This window comes from Penaeus chinensis, chromosome 11 (genome assembly GCF_019202785.1).
Source record: "Penaeus chinensis breed Huanghai No. 1 chromosome 11, ASM1920278v2, whole genome shotgun sequence".
Lineage (NCBI taxonomy): Eukaryota > Metazoa > Arthropoda > Malacostraca > Decapoda > Penaeidae > Penaeus > Penaeus chinensis.
Window position 1 is genome coordinate 6,322,409 of NC_061829.1, and position 12,694 is coordinate 6,335,102.

Here is a 12,694-nt window from a genome sequence, read left to right on the forward strand (position 1 = left end):
GTCAAACACCACATCTGTGATGATACGAAAAAAAATATATATGGTTTTATATATATATATGTGTGTGTGTGAGTGTATGGATATATATATATATATATATATATATATATATATATACATATATATGAATATATATATGTAGTATATATATATGGATATATATACATATACATGTATGTATATGTATATATATATGTATATATGGATATATTAATATGGATTTATATATATACGTATATATATCTATATAAAGTTATATATAAGAGTATATATACATAACTATATTTGATTATATGTATAATCATATATATAGTTATATACATATGAGTATATATAGTTATATACATAGTTAAATATAATTATATATAATACTATATATAATCATATATATAATCAAATATATATATGATTTTATATATGATTTGTATATGATCATATATGTATGATTATATAAATATGTTTATATACATATCTGTGTGATTATATATAATTATATACGTACAGTTATATATAACTTTACAAATAATTTACACACACAATATATATATGATTATATATAAAATTATATAAATAATTACAAATATATGATTATATATACACAATTATGTATGTATATACATACATACATATATATGTATATGATTATTCAAATGATAATATATATGTATGATTATATATATGTATGAATGTATATATAATTACATATAGATATAATATTATATATATCTACATATATCTATAAGTATATGTAATATTCATATGTAATCATATATAATCATGTATATATAATTATATATAAATACATATATATAATTATACATATATATAAGATATACATATACATATATGTGTATGTGAGTATTAATGTGTGTATATCTATATATATATACATAAATGCATGTATGTAGGTATGTATATATATGTATATATACACAGAAAATTATATATAATTATATATAGACATAGAAAAATATATATTATATATAGACAGATATGAAAAAATATATATTATATATAGACAGATATGAAAAAATATATATTATATATAGACAGATAGGAAAACAAAATATTAAATATATGTATATATGTATATGTGTATATATATAAAAATATATATATAAATATATATAAATATATATACAGATATGTATATATATAAATATATATAAATATATATACAAATATATATATATAAATATATATAAATAAATATACAAATATATATATAAATATATTTATATATAAATATAAATATACATATATAAATATACATATACAAATATACATATATATAAATATATAAATATATATATGAATATATATATATAAATATATATAAATATATATATAAATATATATATATAAATATACATATATATAAATATCTATATAAATATATATATATATATAAATATGTATATGAATATATATATATATATATATATATATATATATATATATATTTGTGTGTGTGCGCGCGCATACATTCTAACAGACATATGTGCATATATGCCCTATTTTGAGCATTCTCTCATCGAGAGTGGTTCGCTACTTCCACCCGACAATACGCACAGGAATATGGGAACAGGTTAATTATGGCGTGTATATAATCATGAATATGTGTAAGCTAGTAGCTAAAAATGGCGACTGCAGACCACAGACTGGATAAATCCCCACGTGTCTTCCACGTGGGCTTCACATTGGTTCCAAGCTAGTAAACCCTAGTGGAAACTACGTCTGACCCCTCTGATCGCGCTCCGTCTCCGTACCGTCAAGACCCCCTTGGGCCTCCGCTAGCCGGGGGTACACGACACCACGCAAGCACGGTTCTAGACCATCATATTATGTCTTCAATCATTTGTGCGAATTTCCGCTTTTGGTAGTTTAGAATATATTCGCTTAACTGATCGCAACGATTTTGGCATGACTGGATTCCTCTCATCCTCTAGTACACTTATAAAGGAATTATAAAGCGGAAACCCCGCAACTCCCCACATTCTTGGCTCCGATAGCATGTGAGGGCATGGAAGGTACCAGGAAAATTGAGGGGCAACATATGAATAATATACACGAAATACGTCACTATGGACAGTGAACAAGTGGACCAGCCGCCTGAGATTTTTTCAGACAAACAGACGGATTTTTCATTTTTATTTTAGTAGAGTTTACGCTAGAAGAAGGAAGGTCGAAGGTTCAAGTGTTCACTTTGTGGTCAAGGTTTTAGATGTCTAGGAAGATAGTCTTTCATCCAAGGTTTTCCTCAGACGTAGTATGAAGTCAAGTAGCAAAGGCGCGTTTGTATTCCCATCAATTGTAGATGAAGGGATGATAGCAAGGTCGAGGGTGTTCTACAACCACCTGTGACACCAGGAACTAAGAGCCCTGCTAGATTGATCACTCAATCACTCTCTAATTTAATAAGCGTTGATTTCATTGTTTAGGGTCACTTACATAGCATATGATCTTAATTGCCAGTAACAGTTTATTAAGTTTATGCTCAACGAAATGAGAATGAGAGATAAAGAACGCTCAAATATATATATATATATATATATATATATATATATATGTATATATATATATATTTGAATGGTTACAATAACATGAAATAAAGTAGCCCATCAGCATTCTAGTGTTTTTATGTCCATTTAATGGTGCCATATGGACCATGGTCCAGGTGTGTATGCCCCACGTATTATAAACCAAACAAAATGTACCTTTAAATATTTTTTTATGTGGGGAAATACCGCATGTTTCTTGTAATTGTGATACTTTCGACTACATTTTGATTTTTATGAATATTTTCCCGCTAGAAGAACGCTATACAGCCCTTCTACCCTATCCACCGTGCCCGAATCAGACAACTGGATAATTCCAATGATCACGGACATTTACTTGTCTTATTGAGTGAATTATATCCACAAATCAAGATACACGCCCTTTTCTTTGATACTTTTGAGCCTTAAAAGTTATATCATTGAGGCACAGAATGATGTTAAAGACATTCATTCCCCGAAGTCAATACATCATGACTCGAATACCTTGTAAATTCTTACCATGTCGTTCCAGCAACCGTCATCATTGATGTGTTTGATGTACTGCTAAAAAGACATTTTATGCACCTTTATATTAGTATATTGTATCAAGAAACTTACGATGCGATTTGTAATTAATAAAAATATAAATCCCTATCTGAGATTATGTGAATATATCAGAAAAATGTCGCGCTCTGATTGGCTGGCCGGAGTGTATCACACTGTATCTAGCTAGAGGCATACAAATTGATGCAGACCGAAAAGATGTTCCAACAGGTTCCAATAATGTACGTGTAAAGCCAAACATGTTTCAAAATGTATCAGAGTTTAGGGTTTTGGAAAAACGATTACGGTAGTTTGCGGGAACCACCCTACCATACTCAGCATTTACCTGGCACATAAGACACGTAAAATATCTATAATTTGATTACATATATCAATGTAGGACTATGATAAAGTATAGTGGTGAAAATGGTAAAGTTGAGTTAACGAAAATGATAAGAGGACAGAACGGGATGAAGAAGAGAAGGAAAAGGAAAGGGGGAGAAGGAAAGACCATGCAATATTAGTTGGGGCAAAGGCTGAGGTCCAAGGTAGGGGTGATCCCCTACATTCTCCTAAGCCCCCCACGACAACGAGCAAGGGATTGGGGTGAGGAAATTACTAAATTGACGTCTATAAGAATGTAAATGCTTGCTCTTAGGAGCGACACAAACTTTGAGTTGTGATAATAGCGAATATCAGACAGAATAGCAAAGAATAGTCAAACCTTTCGTGAATACCGCTCATTATTCTTACCCATACCTGAATCATACACGAGGCAATTAACAAGCACTGCCACCAGTAGATTAAGGATCTATGTAAGCAAAGTATTTGCGTTTCTTATTAAAATATACGTGTTGATCAGATAAAATGAAAACATATGTCTATGTGTTTATTTACGTATGTTATCAGAATTCGTGGTATATGTACGGGAAGACATGATAGAATCTCACATAGCAGATTTAAAGACAACTTCTGAAATTATGCTAAGGCCCAGTTTACACAAGTGAGTGTTGATTGGCAAACTTTGCCTCTTTTGAAGGGTTAGCACACAGTTGCTGTCCAAACATTGGTTAGGTAGAGCCTGGCAGTGAAACAGGATCAACTGGTGGATGGCACATTCTAAGAAAATCACATTATTGTTATAGCTTGTCTCTACAAATGTAACCTACAATGCAAGTTCATTTGTCTAGCTGCTCCTTCACCCCAAACTCACTTGATTACCAACAGGTAAAATCATCACCGTCACCGACAAAGGAGCCTAACAGAAATAATATGATCTTACAATCAATTATCAAAGTTCGTAATTGGGTAACTATGAAACCTTGCGATCATACGTGGTACTTTCTATCTATTAATTTTCTTCACCCATGTGATGCCAATTTTGATTTATTTATTTATCTATTTATCTATTTTACAATGACTTTGTTCTCCCTTTGTACTTTCACCCTCAATCCTTATTATCATATAAGTATTTAAGATTTTAAAAGGATCACACATCAAGTTTTGTTTTCACTGCACGATGGTAAATAAAACCTGCAATTACTTTATATACTATATACTAGGTCAGCTAAATGAGAACTGTTTTACTTGTCTTATTCTTAAAGGCTGTTTGATAGTTACCTGGAGTCACTGAGCATGCTACGTGTATAAGTATCTAGATTTTGATATTGAAATTTGGAAGTGACATCATAGGTCACACAGTAATATGGTAAAGCAAATGGGGAAAGGCAGGGATTAGTGAAATGGGGAGGTTATGGGCAACGAGTAATTAGATAAAATGGAGGGTATCTATGCATCTGAAGGAGAACAAGTTGTCGAAGAAAAAAAAAGGGGGATTCCGTGAGGATGTCCCACAAGTTGGGGGGGGGGGGGGGGGTCGGTGAAGAAAATGTAGGACTGAAAGAGTGACCATTATAAAGCAACCAATGGGCTTAAGGGTAGAAATTGGTATCTGAGAAGTAGGAGAACTAGGGGAAAAGGGACCGAGGAAAAGAAAGAACATCACGAGGGGAAAGATCCGAGGGAGGACACTTTTGTAACGAAAGGGAGTCGTACAAATTGCATGCAAAATTGTAGCTTTCATGATATTCTCAGATTGTCTGTTGCGAGGTGTAGAGCGAAGACGGCGAGGGATAGGCACCTGGAAAGTGGTCAAGATTGGAGAGGCTTTAAAATGACAAAAGACTTTGACTAGGAGAGGGAGGAGGTAGAAGTGAGAACAAAAGGAGGAGGAGGAAAAGATACTGAGGGGGATGTACTCGGGGAGAAGGGGCAAAGTGAATGACAGTATCAGAGTAGGGAAGTCATCAGCTTGAATCTGAGGATTACTACCTCAGACTCGAACTTGTAGGTAGGACAGCCCCCATAAAATACATTTTGAGAGCCACCATAATTTGCACACGTGTGATTGCGCGGAGCAGTTTGAACATTCATGACTTTGGCAGGCAGAAGGCTGTGGAGTCACAGTGCATAACAAGGTGCCGTATACAAAATATAGCAATAGGGTAGAGTTTAGGAGAAAAGCCCCAGGTAAGACAGATTTTTAGTTCAGTAAGACGATGCTTATGGATTACACAGCATTATTGTAAAGTATTATGATCCCACTTATCTGGGCTTAAACAAGTACTCAAAAGAGATCTTGAGGTGAAAGTAGTTGAGGAAGAGGTAGTGATTTCTAGGAAGTACTCTGGGAAGATGGGTGGACAAAGAATGAAGAGTGGTAATAAGGGAGAAGAAGGTTGAAGATGAAGACTGGAGGATGAGATGGTGTGGATGATGTTGGGGAAGGAAGAAATATTTGATAAAAGTTGGGTAATGACCATGGTGGGTGGAATTTTACCCTAAGAGTGATTCAGCTTATAGGTTAGGATTTGCAAAGGCAAGAGAGAAAGTGACCAATTGGTGCACATGATTTGTTATCTAGTACTGTCATTTACTTCGACTTAGCTTATGCCATATTTCCCTATAGCAGATTACACTACCAATACTACCATAACTACCACCATTACCGCAAATCATGCGAATGTGATGATAGAGCCTAGACTTCGGATCAAGATGTCTGTAACTTATTATTAACCATACCCAAGTTCTGCAATTCAGTTAAAATATTCAAATCTATTACTTGTATTTCAACTTTGTATAAATTTTACGTTTGCGGTAATGGCAGTAACACTGACTATGATGTCTAGCAAAATGTGCTACACATCAAAGGTCATTATAAAAATGTGCATTAGTGAAAAGGGGTAAAGAGCAGGGAGGTTGTTGATTTAATGTGCTATACATTAGCCTTACAGCTTTTCAGGATAGTATGGCACTGAAAGGGATAAAGGGGGGTAGAAGATGAGTAAATTAGCAAAAAGGGCAATCAGAGAAAGAGCAGTTTTAGAAAGAATGCAAAATCCCAGGAAAGTTAATGATTAATGATTACCAAGCAAGATATATGTGCTAGACATCAAAGGTTATACAGTTTAGGATAGTATGACATTGAAAGGGACAAAAGGGGGTGAGGAGAGAGAATGTTAGTAAATGGGCTAATTTGGGGTTTAACAACGGTGATTTGATCAAGGTTGTCAATGGAATTCTGCTTGTAGGGTAAGGTAGGATTGGCAAAAGGAGAAAGACAATTTAAGGGAACTTAATTCAGTTTCAGGAGAAATGTAGGGGAGAGAAGCCAAGGAAGGGGGTTGCGAGAATGTTGCATGTGTATCTGGGGGAAGCGAAAGGGATAATTGGGAAGGAATGGGATAAAGCAGGGGGGGATGGAATGTGTTGAGAGGGAGTGGGAGAAAGGGGATTATGAGCAAGATGATAATGATGATGATGTCTACAGTTACCGAGTGTAGAAGGAATGGGAGCAGAAAGACTGGACAATGAATGAGGTATAGGGATGTTATCCTGGGTCATGATTTAGACAGTGTTGAATGTCTGAGAGTTTCTGAAGAGGATTTAGATGTTAAGGTCTGAGAAATAAAGGTTTTATTATGAGGGAGTAAAGATTAGATAGGCAGCCGAGGAAGAGGTAGTGGAGGAGAGGATGAGGTAGTGGAGGAGAGGATGTGGTAGAGTAGTATGGGGTGGAATGTTTAAATTGTCTGCTACGGGTAGAACAAGGAGGGAGAGGGGTAGGTGTTGGGGTAGTGGCAAAGACTAGGGTATCTGGATTTAGAATAATTAAAAAAAAAAAAAAATTGGGAAAGGATTGGAGTAGAAGATGGAGGAGAAATAGATACAGGGGAAGATGCAGAAACATCTTGGGAGGAAGGGGGAGGGGTGGAGTGAAGGGCAGTACTGGAGTAGGGAGTAAGAAAAACTTTGTTGATGAGCTCGCTGTCTGGACTCGCATAAAGTGAAGCCTAGCTCGAATCTAAGAATTGCCACCTAATACAAACTTGTAGGTAGGGCAGCTCCTATAAACACATGGGGGCCACCACATTTAGTAGACTGCTTTGTACAAAGCAGTTTGATCGATCATGACCAGGTTGGGCACATAAGGACATAGGGTTGTGGAGCAGCAGTGTTTGGTAGGTTGGCCTGGCCAACCATTCTGACAGTTCCAGAACAAGTATTAAGGGAGGGATGAGGCTGTGCAGGAATGGGTTTACCAGTGAAGTCTATGAGGGATGATAATGCTTTAGAATAGGATTCATATGTTACTGACGGCAGGAAAGGGACTGTAGAGGGAATTACGGAAAATCTATTCTATTTGACTGGTTCAAACAAAATTCAAAAGGTTTGTAGATGTAGGGGGCGGGGGAGGTAGTAAATGGACGGAGACATGTGGAAGAAGGAACAGTGTTGAGAGGTAGTACTGCAGAGAGGTGGAGAATTATGCAGGATAGGAATAATAAAGGGTGGAGGGGTAGTAGATGAAGAGAGGTGTGGGGGGGGGGGGGTAGAAGAAAATAAAGTTGAGGACGTAAGAGAGAAGATATGTTTTCAGGAGGTTGAGAAATGACCTATGTCGAGGATTTGGGCTGGACTGAGGTGATAGTTGGCATTGAGGGATAGTAGTAGTGTTCAGAACTGTGGCCATAGGAGAGCCTGCGGTCAGAGAACCTGGATAATTAAAGACAATGGGACTAGTTGATAAAAGGGTGTGTCTGTTGGAGAAAGAAACAGTCTACTCAGATTCCCTTTAGGGGTAAGGGCTAGACAATTAAACAAATGAATATTGTGCCCATTCGGTCCCCCATGCCATTCAAGACTGGTACAAGTCAACATTTCATCTTTTTGGCACGGCTCTCACGCGTTGGGAAGTAGATAGAAGGAGTTGGAGTGCTAAATCAGACGAGTTGAGGGCTGAGGGCTGAGGGCCAAAGCTGGGATGATCCCAGCATTTGGTCCCAGTCTCTATTAGAGGGAGGAAGGAATGTAGGTAGAACATTAGTAAGTGATGATGTTAGCAGTCACCCAGTGTAGAAGGAATGAGAGCCGAGAGACGAGGTGTAGGTATGATAGTTTTGAATGTATCCAGAGTTTGTAATGGAGTTGGGTTAGGGTCAGAGAAACGAAGGTTCAAGAGGGTGAGAAAAGGGTATAGATGTCTGAGGAATGGAGGAAGAGGTAGAAGTAGCCCCCCCCCCAACCCCCTTACCTGGGGGTTGGGGAGCAAAACCCCCAGGTAAGGAAGACTTTTGGTTCAATAAGGCAATGTTTATGAATTTCCAGAATAGTTAATGGTAAAAACAAATATGCCAGATCATAGTATTGTAAAGTATTGTGGCATATAAAATGAGTCGACGATTTGGGTTAGTGGTCAGAAAGGAATACAAAAAATTAAGATGAGGGCTGAAGTAAAAAGGTTTGGGTGATCCCCTACATTAGGCCTTAATCCCCGTCTCCCAAGTCCCATGACAATAACCGTGGGAGCTAAGAGGGAGGGGTTAAGAGATAAAGGCTGATAGTTGAGTACGGAGTAAACAAAAAAACTATTCTTCCTGTTTAGCCTCGCATAGAGTGAGGCCGAGTTTGAATCTGATTATTATTATTATCTGTTGAATATTTTCTACCGTGTCAACATCGAAGGTCATTAGCGGCATATTCAGTTATATATTTGTAACTGAAATGATTAAAACAAAGTTAAACGTAAAATGTATTACTTTTTATTAGGAACTTTGGAAAATTATGAAGAATCGTATTCTTCTCATATATTTACGTTACATTACAACTTTCTATGAGCTATGTAGATTGATTCTTGGCACCTGAGGCATATAGCATGGGGGGATCCAGGCATTAGTCACTTGTGTTAATTTTTGTGCTGTATTCGGATTCTTGTTAGCACTACTACTACTATTCTGTTCACATTGAAACTTGTGATCCAGATACCAAGTTCTCCGCTTATTAGGGGCTGTATTTTTCCATTGGGAAGGGAAGCAGCAGCTGTGGCCTTGTTATCTACTAATTCATTTCCAGAGATGACATGAATTGGTACCCAGCACAGGATGATCTTTTTCCATGACGATACCAGTGTTAGCCAGTCCTGGATTTATTTTACTACTGGGTAAGAGGAGTTTAAACTTTCAACAGCTTGTAATGCACTGCTAGTTAGTATATCACAAAACGCAATTTTCAAGGTTTATAATTTTGACTGCAAAAAGGATGTCATAAGATTCTGCTGTATATATCGATGCTGTTGAAGGGAGACTCCACACTTTCTCCTGGTTTGCTAATTGCAACATAGCCTACATGTTCGGATTTTGAGTTATCCATTTATTTTTGTTGGGGTTCTATATCAATTTGAATATGAATTACAACCTCATTCAAAATTGTAGACATGGCATCCCCTGTAAAATTCGTTATGGGAGCTGCCATAATTGGCAGGGGGGAGGGGTCATATGGTCAGACAGGGAGGGATCCCCACCAATATAAACATTAAGGGTCATGTCTATGGAAAGTAATATTGGCAATATTGGTGGGGTCTTAGGGCCTCTTGGCGGCCTTTGTGTAGCATTATGCCAATGCATTATTGTCCATGAGGCAGGCGAATAATCTCCATAATCAGATAAATTTGTCAGACAGGGCAGTTTGCCAGGCAGATGGAGATGGTTCCATTACAAATATTGGAGGGAGGAGGCTGGGCAGGAATGAGTTTGTTAGGGTTCATAATACTTTAGTTTGGGTTTCAGATATAACTGAAGAGGTAAGCGCAATCAGGGCAGCTGTGGAATTAATTTTTGCACATTTGTTTTTGTTGATATTGTTGGAAGAAGGAGAGTTGTCAGAGGAAGGGGTTGTGGTGGGGATCATGAAGAATCCAGTATTTCGCTAGACTAAAAAGTATGAGAGTTTTGTAGAGGTATGAGACAGAGGTATAGGGATGAATGGAAAAAAGGAGTAGTATCCAGAGGTTTAGTACTGTGGGTCATGGTTAATAGTTATAAGCAAAAATAAATATGCTAGACATCTAAAGTCATCTAGCACTATAGAAAAGTATAGGAAAGATTAAAGATTGGTAAAGGAGTTGAGGAGTGAACAGGTTAAGGTAGGATTAGGAGGGGGTATTTGAAAGTGAGTTGGGAAGGTTACTGCGAAACCAGCACTGGAGGTGGATTTGGAGCCATCAGTGTAACCATGAATACTAGAGGAATGGATGGGGGACATGGTCAAAGAAATATTTGGGAAGGACAGAAGCGGGATTTTGGTGGAAGAACAGAGGAGCAAATATGCGGGTAAGGTATAAGCCATGAAAGAACGTAATGGACAGAAAATGGAAGAGGTCGGAGATTGGAATAGAGGAGGGTATCCATGCAAATGCAGAAAGGAACAAGTAATCATGGAGAATCAGTAAAGGTAGGAAGCTGGGATCATGTTAGTTGGTGGAGTTGAACAAAGCCTTGGAGAGAGAGAAGGGTAAAGTGTCAAGAGAGAGATGTCATGCCTGACTCGGTGTACATGCTCTCAACCAGAGAGTGGAAAGCGCTCAGGGCTAAGCGAAGACCGTAGTGGTTTGTAACAAGATGAGCAAGAAGGGTGGTTGAGGCAGAGAAGTAGATGCGGCATCCATAATCAAGAGTGGAGAGGACCAAGGTAACACGAAGATGGAGGAGAGTTTTGCGATCTGAGCCCTAGGATATATAGTTAAGGGTCTAAGATTTGGAGGCGGCGGCGAGCTTTTTCTTTAATGTAAAAGATACGGTCTCGCCAGGACAATGTGGAGTCAAAAAATAACGCCAAAGAATTTGCAAGTGGAACGGTATTGGAGTGGAGTGCCATAAAAAAGTGGGTGGTGGTTGGGGGACACATGTGCGCGACACAAACACGAAAGCCATGGTTAGTGGCCCAGGAAGATACTGATGATATTGCAGACTGAAGGAATTGGCATGGATGTGCCAGAGAGGAAGATGGATAAATCATCAACATAGGATGATGACTGGGTTCCTGGTGGTATTACTGAGAATGTCATTAACAGCAAGAAAGAATAAAGTGGTGCTAAGCATACTGCCTTGCGGAATGCCTTCGAACCGAGGAAAGGATAATGTGGAAGAGGCAATTTTGACTTTGAAAGTTCATTTGGAAAGGAAATACTTTACAAAGATACTCGTGTTTCCATATATCCGTACGGAGAATACGGTACCGCCATGTGGTATTATTAGTTTTTGTTTAGATCAAAGAATAAGGCTAATATGGAGTCATGGCGTGCAAATAGAGATGTAATATAAGTCTTGAAATGAACAAAGGTCAGCTGTACTTTAGGCACGGCAGAAAGCAAACTGGGAAAGATGATTGAGAGATTCAAGGGTTGAGCTATAAGTCAGGGTTCTAGTCCTCGTCTCCCAAGCTTCCTCCCCACACGACCATGGGGGCAAGGGGTTGGGAGTTTGTAATGTGGGGGTGGTGGACAATAAGGCCCTAGTAACTAATGGGTGTAGGAGACTTGGGCTGGAGAGAGTTATCCTGGGGATCAAATATAGAGCCGTGTGTATTTGGGCCAAATGTGTGGGTGTGATATGCATTGAGGGGGTTCGTATTAGTGTTCAGGTCTGAATCAAGTCAATTGGTGGTCCATTTGAGAATTGTTGGGGGGGATGGTAAACCTAGAACATAGTAAACTGTCCACTGTCCCATGGTACATTTTCAAAACTGCCGTTTCAACTTGGCCAAGACAGGAGGCCAAGACAGGAGGCCAAGACAGGAGGCCAAGACAGGAGGCCAAGACAGGAGGCCAAGACAGGAGGCCAAGACAGGAGGCCAAGACAGGAGGCCAAGACAGGAGGCCAAGACAGGAGGCCAAGACAGGAGGCCAAGACAGGAGGCCAAGACAGGAGGCCAAGACAGGAGGCCAAGACAGGAGGCCAAGACAGGAGGCCAAGACAGGAGGCCAAGACAGGAGGCCAAGACAGGAGGCCAAGACAGGAGGCCAAGACAGGAGGCCAAGACAGGAGGCCAAGACAGGAGGCCAAGACAGGAGGCCAAGACAGGAGGCCAAGACAGGAGGCCAAGACAGGAGGCCAAGACAGGAGGCCAAGACAGGAGGCCAAGACAGGAGGCCAAGACAGGAGGCCAAGACAGGAGGCCAAGACAGGAGGCCAAGACAGGAGGCCAAGACAGGAGGCCAAGACAGGAGGCCAAGACAGGAGGCCAAGACAGGAGGCCAAGACAGGAGGCCAAGACAGGAG